Source organism: Lissotriton vulgaris, chromosome 6, assembly GCF_964263255.1.
Source record: "Lissotriton vulgaris chromosome 6, aLisVul1.2, whole genome shotgun sequence".
Classification (NCBI taxonomy): domain Eukaryota; kingdom Metazoa; phylum Chordata; class Amphibia; order Caudata; family Salamandridae; genus Lissotriton; species Lissotriton vulgaris.
The window spans coordinates 1,698,683,094-1,698,697,336 of NC_141694.1; positions in this window are offsets into that span (position 1 = coordinate 1,698,683,094).

A 14,243-nucleotide genomic window follows, 5' to 3' on the forward strand; every position below is an offset into this window, starting at 1 on the left:
TCCGTGGGTTTGCGAAATAGGGTGGTGTATAGTTGTTCTTCTTCGCATTTGATGGTCACATCTAGGTAGTCGATTTGGTTTTTGTCATATGAATGGGTGAATTTCAGGTCTGTTTGGTAGGTGTTTAGCCATCTGCAGAAATTTTCTAATGATTCTTCATCACCCCTCCAAATCATGAGGACATCATCGATGTAACGATGCCATGACTTTATTTGATTGCGAAATGGATTTTTATCACTTAGGATGGTATTGGTTTCTATGTCATCCACAAAGAGAATCGCAAAGTTGGGGGCAAAAATAGCCCCCATGGAGGTCCCCTTGCATTGCCTGTAGAAGGTGTCTTTGAACAAGAAATAGTTTTTGGTTAAGGCTATTTCTAAAAGTTTTACTATAAATTCTGTAGGGACTTGGTGGGGTGCTGGGCGGTTGTTAAGATGTTTTTGAATTACACTGATTCCTTTCTCTTGGGGGATGTTAGTGTACAGTGACTCTATGTCTAGAGTCACTAGGATCTCACTATCAGGGTGGAATGGTTGTGATTCAATTAGATTGATCAGGTGTGTAGTGTCTTTGACGTATGTGGCAGTATTCTGGACCATGTCTCGGATGAAGAAATCGATATATTTTCCCAAGGGTTCTACAACTGACCCGCATCCTGACAGTATGGGTCTACCAGGAGGTCGTTCAGTGTCCTTGTGGACTTTTGGCAATGTGTAAAGCACAGGGGTGCGTGGATTTTTATTATTTAGAAATAGAAATTCATTTTTACTTAGAAAACCTGATTCAAGTGCTTCTTGGGTGATACTGAGTATAGATTCACTTATACTCTTAATGGGGTTGCCTCTTAATTGTTCATAGTGATCTTTATTGTTAATCTGGCGCAGGATTTCATTTTCGTATAAGGTGCGGTCTTGGATAGCTATGCCGCCGCCCTTATCACATGGTTTTATGACGATGTTGTTGTTCTGTTTGAGTCTAATCAGGCTATTTGCCATTGCAACTTGTGTGGCAGCTTTTAAAATGCCATTTTGACCTGCCATAATAAACTTTTTGCCAGGCCCAAACCTTCCTTTTTAATACATATAAATTACCCCTAGGGTAGGTCCTGGACCACCCAGAAGGCAGGGTACAGTGTATTTAAAATATTGGATAGGCACTTTTAAGTCTCCTATAGGCTAACATTGGAGTTACCTTATTATATTTAGCAAGTGATCATTTCCAAATGGGAGCAGGTAACCCGTTCATGTTTGGTGTCTTTAGAATTGTGATGAAAAACCATCTTTCATGGTAAAGTTGGACTTGACATTATAATTTTCCTAAAGCTACCTTTAGAAAGTTTGCATTTTACTGTCTTAACATTTAGGACCTGTTGCCTGTCTCTAGGTCACATGCCTGGGTGTAGCTGACAGTTGGGCTTTGTGTATTTCTCCTAGACAGCCTCACATAATAGATAGTCAGGTATAAATATTAAATCTTAGACACCACCTCTTCAGGACACTTCTGGACCTGTGGATACTCCACCAATCAGTCCTTCTTCTACCAAGAAGAATGACTGCTGTGCTGCTAAGAGGACTGCCACACTGTAGGACAGCTTCCCAAAAGAAACAGCTGCCCTCTTGCCAGGGTGAGAAGGACTGGACCACCATCTGTTGAACCCAGGACCCAAAGTGACTCAAAATATTAGTTGGCTAGCCTCCTGATGAACCTCAGAGACAGAAGGCTCCAACAAGCTTCACCTCAGCACCTGGACTGTGCCCTGTGAGTTCTACCCTGCCAAGTGGTGCCACCCCAGTCCTGGACCTTTGAAATTGGACCAGAAGGTGCTCTGCCAGCCCATCTGTGGATCCAGCAGAATTGAAGAATCTCCTCTGCGATGTTGCACATAATCAGCAGAACGGGAGCATCACCTTTGTTGTTCGATGCATCACTTTCGGAACCGACTTATTACCTCTACTATGAGGGTTCTTCTAACTCAAAGGACTCCGCATTGACCTTGCAGCCCACATCGGAACAGCCACCTGTGTAAATGATGATGCCGGTTCTCGCATCATAGCCCCTCAGAACGGATGCATCGCCTCGGCTGTGCCATGCATCCTAGGTGAGGGACCTCACCACGCTCTGCAAAATAGGATTTAAGAAGCTCTGTTCAGTGGGCCAAACTGGGTCCCTGTAGCCAGCCCACAGTCCATCGCAGTCAGCCTCAGCTTGTGACTGTGTCTCAGTCCAGTGCAACCAGATATCCACAGTTGGCACTTTGTGCTTTTTGGCACTATTTTCACTGACATCTTTAAAATTGCATTTCTCCAGTTCCACTTATTGGATTATTTTAGTTTTGGTCTTGTTTTATTTAATAAAAATTGCTCTTGTGGTGTGTTGTCACTGTTATTGTTTGAAGGATTGCACAAATATTTTACACATTGCCTCTACGTTAAGCCTGAGCCCATGCCAAGATACCTTGATGTTGAGCACAGGTTAATTTAGGAGTTACTTGTGACTTCAACCTCACAAAGATTGTGGTTTCTGCTTGAGTAGTGTTTTACCCGTCACCCCAAAACAGCAACACAATTTCTTACAGTGATGTAAACTGAAACATTTAATTAAAGGATCAGAAAACGAAGGAGAGGTAGTAATGTCTGGTCACTTAGTAGTCTTGGTTGCCTGCTAAAAATGTACATGTTGTTAGTAAAGTGAGAACTTTGAACAGTCTCATGGGGGTTCTTGAGGATTAAACTGTGATAGTGTAGTGCTGGATGTACTAGGAGAAGAAGCCATTATTCTGGTTAGCAGATTCACAGATTGCATACTTCTAATAAATTTTTTGAATGCCTTGATTGTTTTTTTAATATATTTTGAGTGCATGCATATGATCTGTTCGATTTGCCCACTGTGTATGTTTCTTCCACCTTGATTTCAAACATTGGTAAGGGTGTTTCATAGTATAAGCCCCCAAATTACACCATAGTGCCCAATTGAGTTTGGTTCTGGATTCCTCAGTAGAAATCTTAGTAATCAGAGCATTTTTATAGAGGAGTCAAACATCTTAAACCATTCAGTACAGAAACCACTATGTTCAGTCATTTTACTTTTTGTATTTCAAAGATGGAGCCTTGATAAGGAAGGGCCAATATTTAGTGACTGTTTATCCACCTGCAGTCATGGGGCATTTGGTTGGATGAATATGAAATTGCCAAGTGTGTAGAAATTTAGCAAATAGTTACTAGAATACATTAAGGGGTGATACTTTGAATATAGATGGTAATGTACTTTTCAAAGATTGTGTGAGAAAATGTCCCTTTTTGCGTGGTCATCCTAATTATTTTGCTGAGTTGTATTGCTGGTTTTAGACTCTGCACACTGGAGCACTGCTATCCAGTGCCCGGTATATGTGATCTGACCCCTAAAACATGTAGAAATTGGCTAATCCCTCTCTGGATTATTTCACTTTTTATAAGGCCATAGTATATGGTATGGAAATTCAGCCATGGCACGAATAGTTAAATGTCACCTATGGACCCCAGCATTTATTGTACCATCCACTAATCTGACAAATGAAAACATGGCTTCAGGCCTAATATTGTAGCCTGACAGCTACAATGTGAAACTTGCGGTGTAAATATAAACCTTTTAGCAGGTAAAAATACCTCCCTTTTAAATATTAGGAAGTCAGCCTATATAAGCCTCGTATCTCACAAGGTTGGGTGCTTGGTAAGTAAAAGTAGGACACGTAGAACATTAATGTTGCCATGTCCATACAGTGACAAGGCCCTAAATGTTTTTTTCCCTGTCCTATGCAGAAAACCAGAGTATGTATTAAAATACTAATATTGCTATCTCTGGAATAGGACAAACTAGAAAAATAACTAAACCACTATTTGTAATAGTTATTAAACATTCAATTCAATGGTGCTGTAAGAAATCTCATAAATATTAAGAAATATAGCTTTTATTAAGTTACTCTCTATCTTCCTGAACTGTTAGAAGGCTTATTCACATAAGCCTCCGCCATTTCTAGCCAGTACTCATGCCCAAGAATAGGTGTGGAAGTAGTATGAAATGCCTCCTAGGAGCAAACACCAGGCTGACCTAAATGGGTAGGTGTGATTTTGCTGCCCTCAATAGAATATGCAGGGTACGGGCTGTGGACATTTTGTTAATATCATAGTGTCAACTCCTCTATAACAGGTCTGTTTGAAGCACATGTAAACGTTTTGCTCCCTTCAAAGAGTGCAAAAAGGATTCCAACACAGTTTCTTGTGTATCAATAAGCTTGTTCCTGAAGGACCCTGCTTTTGTCCTACCAGTCTTCTGTCTCTTGATTTGTTGTGAGTACAGTGCCTGCTTCAAACTGAATTTAGTGTTAGATGTGGGGCGACATTGGTGATTTTCCTGACAGTCTCAAACCCAACCCCGGCCTTCAGAGACCAAGTTTAGTGTGGCCAAAATCTTTTTTATTTTTGAAAATGCCACAGCACTTGGCATTTTGTTCCTGTTTGCAGCAAGGCAAACAAGAACTACTAATAAAGTGTGTAGAGTTGCCTCTGGGAACTTCTACTCCATTGGTTAGGGAATATCAGAAGTCCCCTCCACCCACTAGCTAGTAAAGGCATACGTTTGTCACCCCAAAGAACCCCATCAGCACACTGTTGGACTTACGAGAGGATACCAGGTGAACTGCACTTGCTGCACTTGGCATCTGTGACTTATAAGAAGGACCTAAGGAGGTTGGCCCCTTTTCACTTGAACTCCGAAGGCAGAAAGATCTCCAAGAATCATGAGGTTGATCCCCTGGAGACTCCAGGAACATAAAAAAGCTGGAGAGTATTATTCCCAGTGCACCAACATAAATGCACAACAGAAAAAGATGCCACAGGCAACAACCTGCAGGGCACGGCAGCTAATGGAGGTACTTCCCTTGCCTTTACAAATTCTGAAATACTGGAATATTTCAATAGGATCCTATTAGAAGCTACCCTATGCTTTTCCAAACAATGTAGGTGGAAAATTGTACTGTAAAATGGACACTGTGTCCTAAATTTGTTACAAAATGTTCTTGGAGCTCAGAGATCCGCAAAAACGTTCTCTTCTAAGAAGTCCAGGCTTGCTTGCTCATTCGTTGCTTTATTTAACTGGAATGACAATACTTTGGGTTCGCAGTGCACCTTCGAACCGCATAGTTCGGAGTTTTTGTTGCATATCTTTGCATGAGTAGAAGACAATCAGTCAGCACTTTTGAACATTATCATCTGTATATATCGGTGCTCTAAAAGACCAAGGAGGGTACCAAAAACGTATGCAAATGCTATTTTCTCCAAAATGATATTTGTGTCATTCTGCTTTTAGAGATGGATTGTTCATATCTGATTTTTGAAGTTTGCTGCAAATAAGAGTGTTTGGTGGTAGGCAGAGGCAGGCCATTTCTGTGTCAATATTAAGAGATCAAAGACTGAAATTAGGATATTAAGACAAGGTGGAGGGTACTAATTTAGATAGCTTTCAGCTGTTATACAAACAGCGAATTTGCCTCTTAAGTAAATGGAAAAGCTCTTAGGCTGTGAAACATTCTGATGCCTGATTAGAATCCGCACGGGTGTCTGCAGACATGCTCCTTTCGGCGGGCTCCACATTTTATAAAATCTTATTTTGAAGTTACCTCTCCATTGAATGTTTTTTTCTTTTACAATAAGTCCCCCTCTGGGACATGTCGCTTGAAGCGTGTGTTTGTCATGCTTATGGTGCAGGGAAAACACACACAGTAAATTCAATCTTTAAATTAAGCTGTAACCAAGCTTGTATATTCATTAGAGTAGAAAAATTCTCTTCTGAGAAGTTCAAATTGTTTATTGATTTTCATTTCTGTGTTCGAGTGAAGCTTGAGTAAGTCTGTCTGGCTGCAGTCCCTGCGGGACTGCTTTGGCCAACAAGTGCAACGCTTTTCGGCCCAAGTGAGCCCTTAACCGACCAAAAATCGGAGAATTCCCTTAAAACTATATTAATAAATAGTAAAGGGGTGAGATTTCCAGGCCAATAAAGTTGATTCCCGACAAGGGGATAACAATCTTGCAATTGAAAGCTATAAATTACAGTCCTGGCGATGCCCTCGATACCAAGGCTCAAGTGAGCGAAAAACGTAATTAATGACAGGCTGTCAGGAAAATTAAAAGCGTTCTTTTCTTTGGGTTTTATTGTAGCTGCGCGGGGAGAAAAACGCTTTCCTCTGCACTTATAATTCGAACGTGTTCAGCAGTATGGAAAATTGCACCTTTCAATATTGTCATAGTGAGTTAAAACTCTTCGCAAGCAATCAGTTAAACACAGCTGTGCTTCTAGGAGGGAGCTGTGCCCTGTTGAGATTGGTTGCCACTCCTCACCCTCCAGTTGTCCATTCCCCCACAGAACCCTGCATTGGAAGACACATTTTTATCCCTTTCATGAATGAATTACTTACATTTGCCTTCCTGTACAGTTATGTGCACCCATTGTCTCCCTGCCCTTCATTCCAATCGTATTTGAGTCCACAAGTTATTCCAAGTGGAAAGGCCAGTTGACTAGTTGCATGTGGTTTCCTCTGTTTAGTTTTTGGTGAATTGTGGGGCCTTCTACAATTGTACAATTCGGTCTATAATTCTCAATATGTCGTGATGTAGTATACCACTAATATATGTGTTTTAGATGTTTTCTATCGTACCAAAACACCTTCCATTGTGTCGCTATTTCAGAGCATTTTGTTCTTCAGACAAAGGAGTTGGTATTGTTGAGCATATGTTGCTGGTTGCCTGGCCAGTTCTCCCTTTCCTACGGGGCTTAAGGATAGTTAGGCAGTCCACAGGTACCAAATCATACTGCAAGCTCTCTGATTTGGCAAGTACTTCCTTCTTTGGAGTAAACTTTAAAAGGGTAGCGAGGTCCAAGAGTCTGGCTTACTCTTTGAGAGTAGTGGGGAGTAGGACATTTAGTTCATTTACCAAATGTACCACTCACAGTATAATATTGGTGTAGAAGTGTCATTATTTTTGTAAAATGTATAAGGTTTTATTTACATCAAGTAAGTTTTACCATAACTCCATCGGTGTTAATCGAGCTCTAATCAAGTGTTTTCTCCTTAGGAAGATAAAGCAAAAGGTGTCTGTATTTCAATGATAAAGTTTGAGCTCTTCCAAGTGAATGGTGGTTACAAGGATGAATAGCAGAAGCACATAGACCTCCTGCTAGCATTATCATCGTTGGCAGTGGTATCTTAGGTGCTGCAGCACCAGCAGAGTCGCAGAGACCCTACTGCTGCTTGTCAGCACCATTTGGACAATAAAACGTGCAGTGCAACAGCATCATCATTAGGTGTACTGTAGGTCTATGACAACCAGGCCACAAGGGAGGGGTACTCTGCTTTTGTGGATTGGGATCTTGCAATCAGTTGTTGGGTTCATGCCTCCCGCTTAGAACAAATGACAAGATGTCGGTGATGACACATAGTACATCTCTCTGTAGAAGGGATGCAGATTTGTCAATGTCCTTGGCCACCATTACTGTTCAAGTGTTGCTCGTCTCTTGTGAAACACTGACCTGCTTGAACTGCATTAGGTCAGGTTTGTAAGCACAAAGGATCCTTCCTGCTTCATTCTGTTGAAGTGAATTCAAACTCAGGCATGTGCACTTGGCTGTACATCAGTGTCTACAGGAAGCAGGAGAAGTGAAGTGCAAGGGAGCAGGGAGCACAGAAGTCCTAAATGCTACTAAACAATATGAATCAAGGACAATCGGGGGGGGTCCATTCATGAGGCACTGAAAAGATGTACCCAAGGAAAGATGGTCAATAGTCTTCGTACTAGGATTCAGAAGAAAGGTCCTGTGCCCTAACGATTAATCTGCTGTAACCAAACATTAATTGTGTTATTGCCTGATAATGGGAATGATAGTAAGAGAAACAAATAGTTTCATTTTGGGTGAACCCTTATAAACGAACAAAGTGTTTGGAAGAACCCGTATAACACACTGTGAGAAATTGATTGCTGGTTGGGGTGGAACCCAACTCAAGCAACATTCACAATTCTTGTCAGAGTGAATTACAAAAAGTCACTAAATTAACCTGTGCTTAACTCTCCAGTAGCTTTGCACAAAAACAGTCAGGCTTATCAAAGAGGCAATGTGTAATGCATTCATGCAGCACTTACACAGAAATAAAGTGAACACAGAACTCAAGAAACAAAAACACCAATTTAGAACAATAGAGTACATTTTAATAAATCATTTGTCACCAGAACAACAAAACTCAAATCAGTAGAATTGGAGTTATGAATTTTTTAAGTGAAAAATAGTGCCTAAATGATCAAAGTGGCAACATCTAGTTACATAAGTCTTGGGCAAAGAAAAAAATGAGGGCCGACAACTATGGATCCTCGTTTGGATACACAAAGTGGATTGGGCCTGTTCTCTTCTTACCGTCAGACTTTGATTACATTTTGAACAAAAATGTCAGAGAAGCTAAAGTTCAGAAGGGCAAGTCAGCCTGCAGAGTCCTAGGAGGAGGAGATGTAATCATTGAGGAACCACTGGACAAGGTCATGGTGAAGATTTCTACGTTCGGACTTAGTCTCTTTTATGGAAGTCAAAAATCACCAGAGGGACAAAGCTGCAAGCGGGAAAAACCCCTTCTGCGAGATGCAGCTGAACAGGATTTGCTGCTGCAGAGAAGAACATAGTGGGTGCTGCCGTTAAGTAAGGCCGACTGGCAATGCACTTTGGGTGGATCAGAGAGCAGGTAGGTCCTGATGTCCTCTCGGTTCTCAGAGCACTTTATGACAGAACATTTTGAAGTACCAAGTTTTGGATTTGGGCTAACTAGGCACCTTTAGGACCACCACCAAGGTTCCAGGATTAGAGTGGCACCATTTTGACGGTCAGAACTCACTGCGGCTGGGTCTAGGTGTGGGTTCAAGATGGTTGGATCCTTTTCTGTCCCTGAGGCTCTTATCTGGAGGCCAGCCAACTAGCCCATCTAGTCACTCTGGGGGTCTTAGTTCAAGTAGGAGAGCATGTCTCAAACAGCAGGACAGTCCTCTGAGGGCACAAGGCAGATTCTTCAAGCAGCCAGGGCAGTATTCTCAAGGGCACATCAGGTGCAGAAGTGAACTGAAGAGTGGGTCTGAGTGTCCTAGAATTATATCTGGTGCCTGCTTTGAAGTGGAAGAAACTTTGCAACTTTCCCCCGCAGATGTTTCTGGAAATCGTTTTTTTCGTACTCAGGTCCCAAGATTTCTGAGGTGACAATAGCCTGGTGTCAGGTTCTCTGTGTTAGACCTGAGGCAGGGTCTTTGGAGTTCAAGTGGGCTGTGCACAGCTCCATCCTCTCATCCTGCTAGGATGGCCCATCCTTTCAACACCCATTCTCCCTATTTTGTGGCTGTCTGGGAGGAATACACAAAGGCCAACTGCCAACACACAGGGAATAGAGAGACGCAGAGAACTGCTCCATACGTCAGCACAAAAATGTGTTTGGACCTGGTGGTTCTTTCTATTCTGTGAGGCTATGTCTCCTACACACAAAGGCTACTTGATTGAGCCTTTTAGCATTATCATTTGGACAACATATATGTAAGTGAATTACTTACCTAGACTGCTCTGATTTTAAGAGTTACCTTCTTCATCGGGTCGTGATGAAAGCTGCTAACTCGTCTGGGCAACTAACAGCTGAAATATTTTAACCAATACCACTAGATGTATTGGACTATTAGTTCATCCTATAACGTCACTTTCTTTTTAACCTCATGTCATCCCCTTTTATCTTTATTAAACATACCTTTTGGGACTGGAGCTAATATTAATTCACTCACAAAACACTTCTGTCCTAGAAGGGGCTTATTTTTCTGTTGCTGGGACGCGCAGCACCATCCATACTCGCCTCGCTTGAATCCTTTCTGGTGTGTTCTCCTCGCAATCATGCCCTCCATTGTGGAACTTCTCTCCTTCAGTGACTATATGCGTGGCTTCCAAGATGGCGACCCAGTGAAAGGGACTGAGGCCTTCCATGCACAGTTTTAAATTAAAAAAAATTGAAAACAGGACTTTGTTTTCTAGGCATGCTCTAGCTCAGGTCCCGGGCTGAGGCTCCCTCGACCCTCCCTCCGCCCCCTGACTTCACTGCCGCTGCTTCACCTATTACCAGCCTGCCTGGCTTGCTTCTTGTAATACATCTGGGACAACTTGGAGGTTTTGAGTGGAGGTAAGAACTTCTCCATTTGGACTTTTGCACTACGTCGCTTTTGCACCACTCCATTTTGTGACCATCTCTGAGGGTCACTTCTGTCCTTTTCCGCCATATTACGACCTGATCCGGACTTACGGCCCCACTGGTCTCCACCTGGACTACTTTTGATCTTCTCTCCTCTCTACTGATCCACGCATCGTCCAAGAATATTGCTGATACAGCTGTTCCCCACACTCTTTTTATGTCATGTTCTACACCCCCGTTTATTCGCATATTTTAACACCATGGTTCGTATTATGTAACACAACATCCATCCTTTGTTTACTCTGTGTAACTTTGTATCTTACTAATTCCCTTGTTTTTTTTTTATTTTTTTTATTTTTTTATTAAACAAGCCGTAGGAGAAACAGTGGTACATTAAATACTTCATAATTAGACAAAGATTTCCAGACAATATACAAGAGACAAAAAAAAAAAAAACTATACCAACTGCTATAGCATATGACTAAACATTTTTCCTTTCATAAAGTGCTAGAACAAAGACGTACTCAGTTGAGAAATACAACAACTACTGGTCTGGAGCAAACATCAAGATTACAATATGATTTATAAAGTGCTAGTGCTATGAGGAATGAGAGCCGCAAATTTAAACCAGCAAGAGTATTATTGTACATTTTTTTTTTCCTTTTTCTTTTTCCTCTTTTCCCCTTAAGTGCTAGTGCAATAAAGTACAAAGTTAGCATATATAAAGTGACTAGTGCATTAAAGTGCGAAATCTGTCCATATATACCAGCAGGAGTATTATTATATTTCTTTAAAGTACAAATGCAGAATCGCGCAGAATTAACAAATATATATACGATGAGGTGCACATACTGCTGATATACTATAACTGATCAAATATATACTTGCAGATATTTAAAATGTAGAAGCGAAACCATCTAAAAATTAACTTAAATAAAACAATCAACTACATTTTATCGATTCAAGCATCTCAAAATATTTCCAGTTCCTTTCAAATCTTGCTATCGCTCCCACTCTACCTGCATAGGCTCTCTCAAAGTTACATGTTCTTCTCATTTTTTTAATCCATTTTAATTGACATGGAGCTATCATAGATTTCCAATTTTGAAGGATCAAAGACCGTGCTACAGCCGTAGAGATAAAAATAAACACTTCTTCTGATTTATTAAACCTATTCCTTTCTTTGCAGATACCGAAAAGGGCCACCTCTGCCTCTGGAAGTAGAATTTTCCCAACTGCCATCCCTAAGTCTGTAAAAATCCCCTTCCAGAAGAATTCTACCTTTGGACAAGAGAAGAAGATATGGTACCAGCCACCCTGAGACCTAGTTTTACATCTGAAACATTTATTTTCGTATTCAGGAAATATTTTCTGCAAGGCCTCAGGGGTATAGTATAACAGCCAACGAGAAAAAAAGGACATACGTTTGTAATTAGCTGCTCGAAGTGCTTTGTTTCCTAAATGACATATAACTTCCCAGTCTTTGTCTGTAAAAACACACTGGGTCGTCAGGCTTATTTTTTCTAAGTGACTAGTAATTATAGGAGATGATCCAGAAGGGAAGAGCTTTTTATACCAGAATCCAATACCCGTATGTTTCTCCCCATATAAAGCTGATAATAAAACATTGGGTGTTGTGTCTAACCCTATTTCTTTTTTTATAAAATTGACCATTTGTACATATTCAAAAAATCTAATACGTCTAGGATGTGCTCTATCTAATACCATTTGCCAACCAATTACAGTATTTTGAATTAGTAAGTGCCTTATTTCCCCAAATCCAGCAGATTCCCATTCTAACAGGTGGTTCAATGATATCTTAAGACCCATCTTTGCACATTCTACCAATTTCAAATAAATAGATCCATCTGAGCCATGTTTTTTAAATAAAAGCCGTAATCTTGATGAGTATCCTATCAGTGTCTTATATCTCGTTCTTTTAGGAAGCTTTGCAGTTTTTAAAAAGAAAAACATTTGAGAGCCTGATTCTTCAAGCATTTTATCCCAAAAAAATTGTCCCTTGCCTGTCTATTCCTTAATAATCCCGCCATTATGTCAAAAAAAGCTGCTTCATAATAAGTTTTAAAATGGGGCAGGGCGAGTCCACCTAGGTTTACAGAAAGTTGTACCGCCGAGAGCTTAGTTCTTGAGGCTTTTTTATTCCAGATAAATCTTCTTAACATGGATTCAAGTTCATTAAAAAATGCCATGTTGACTTTAATTGGAATATTGCTAAACAAGAATAAAAGCAAAGGCAGTACATTCATCTTTATCAAAGCCGCTCTGCCAATCAAAGACAAGGGCAACAAGTCCCATTGTTCAAGTAAGCTCTTGATTTTGTTCTTCGTTTTTAAATAATTCAAACGAAAAAGTTCTTGATACTCCCTGGTCACATAGATCCCTAGGTATCTTATTGGATCCCGTTTTTCTGCCTGGGGCTGGAGTTCTAACGGAAGGAAATCTAAATTTGAGCTTAGAACAAGAACTTCTGTTTTTTTCTCATTGATCTTATACCCCCCAATTTTTTCATATTCTTTAAGATCTTTCATAAGATGTAAAATGTTTTCTTTATCGGGAGCCATATATAAGATAATATCGTCCGCGAACAATTTTAGCTTTGACATTCCAGCGATTGGCGGAGATATTGCTACATTATTCCTTAGTTTTATTACTAGAGGTTCGATAAAAAAGGTAAAAAGTAAGGGAGATAAGGGGCACTCCTGTCTAGTGCCTCGATTTATTTTTATCTTCCATGCTTGCCTAGCGTTAATTATCACCTGGGCTGATGCCCCTTCATAGATATTATTTAGCATATTAATAATTGGGGCAGAGAATCCAAAATAACCCAGGGAAGTAAATACAACTGACCAGTTAACTAAATCAAATGCTTTTTCTGCATCAATCATTAAGATGCATGCAGGGATTGAATTAGTATTAAAAAAATCTAGCGCCTGTATCAAATATTCTGTGTTAGCTGCCATATATCGACCGGCTATAAACCCCGTCTGGTCTTGATGTATTACCTCCTGGGCAGCGAACACAAATCTTTGAGCCAAGATTTTCATAAAGACCTTATAGTCCGAGTTCAATAGACTAATTGGTCTAAAGGAATTCACATCCTCAGGATTCTTATCTTTCTTAACGAAACTAATAATTGTGGACTCCTTGAACTCGGAAGGAACCCTACCGCCAAGTCTAATATAATTAAATACATTTTTCAAGGGGTCTTCTAATTCCTTCAAGAACACCTTATAAAATTCAATCGGGAACCCATCTATACCTGAAGCTTTCGCTCCCGCTGTTTCTTTTATACTATTTTGAATTTCCAAGGGGCTTATTTCGCTGTTTATTTGATTGCGCCTAGAGTCAGAGATTTTGGGTATATCCAGATTGCCAAAGTATTCCCCGATCAGTATTTCTTCCACTTGAATATCTGGAGAGTAAATTCTCTTATAATGATCAAGGAATATTTCCGCAATCCCCTCACTCCGAGTCTCTGTGCCACCAAGGGGATCCTGGATTTTCAAAATAATAGAAGACTCTTGTTTTTTTCGGATCGAGTTAGCCAGAAGCTTCCCCATCAGTTGGCTATCTTCATACAGTTTTTGCTGGAAGGCCTTTGAGCAGTTTATCTCTTCCAAAATAAAGAAGTCCCTAAGCGATGCTTTGGCTTGTTCCCAATTATTAGGCATTTGATGCAATTTTAGTGAGTACTCTTTCTCTGCAGAACATTGAAGGGCAGATATTTTTCCCTTTCGGGCATTTGCCTTGTTGCTAGAAAATGCTATTATCTGCCCCCGGGCTGCTGCTTTAAATGCGCCCCATACTGCAAAAGGCTCTGCTGAATCCTTGTTAACTGTAAAAAAATCTTTTATCCATTCTTTAAAACTCTCTACCCATAAAGTATTCTGTAGAAGGGTGCGATCGAGCTGCCACCTGGGACGCCCCCCCTCTATCCCCTCCAGAATCAATTCAATTTCAATCCTCCAGTGGTCTGAGAACGGATTACAGCCTATCAATG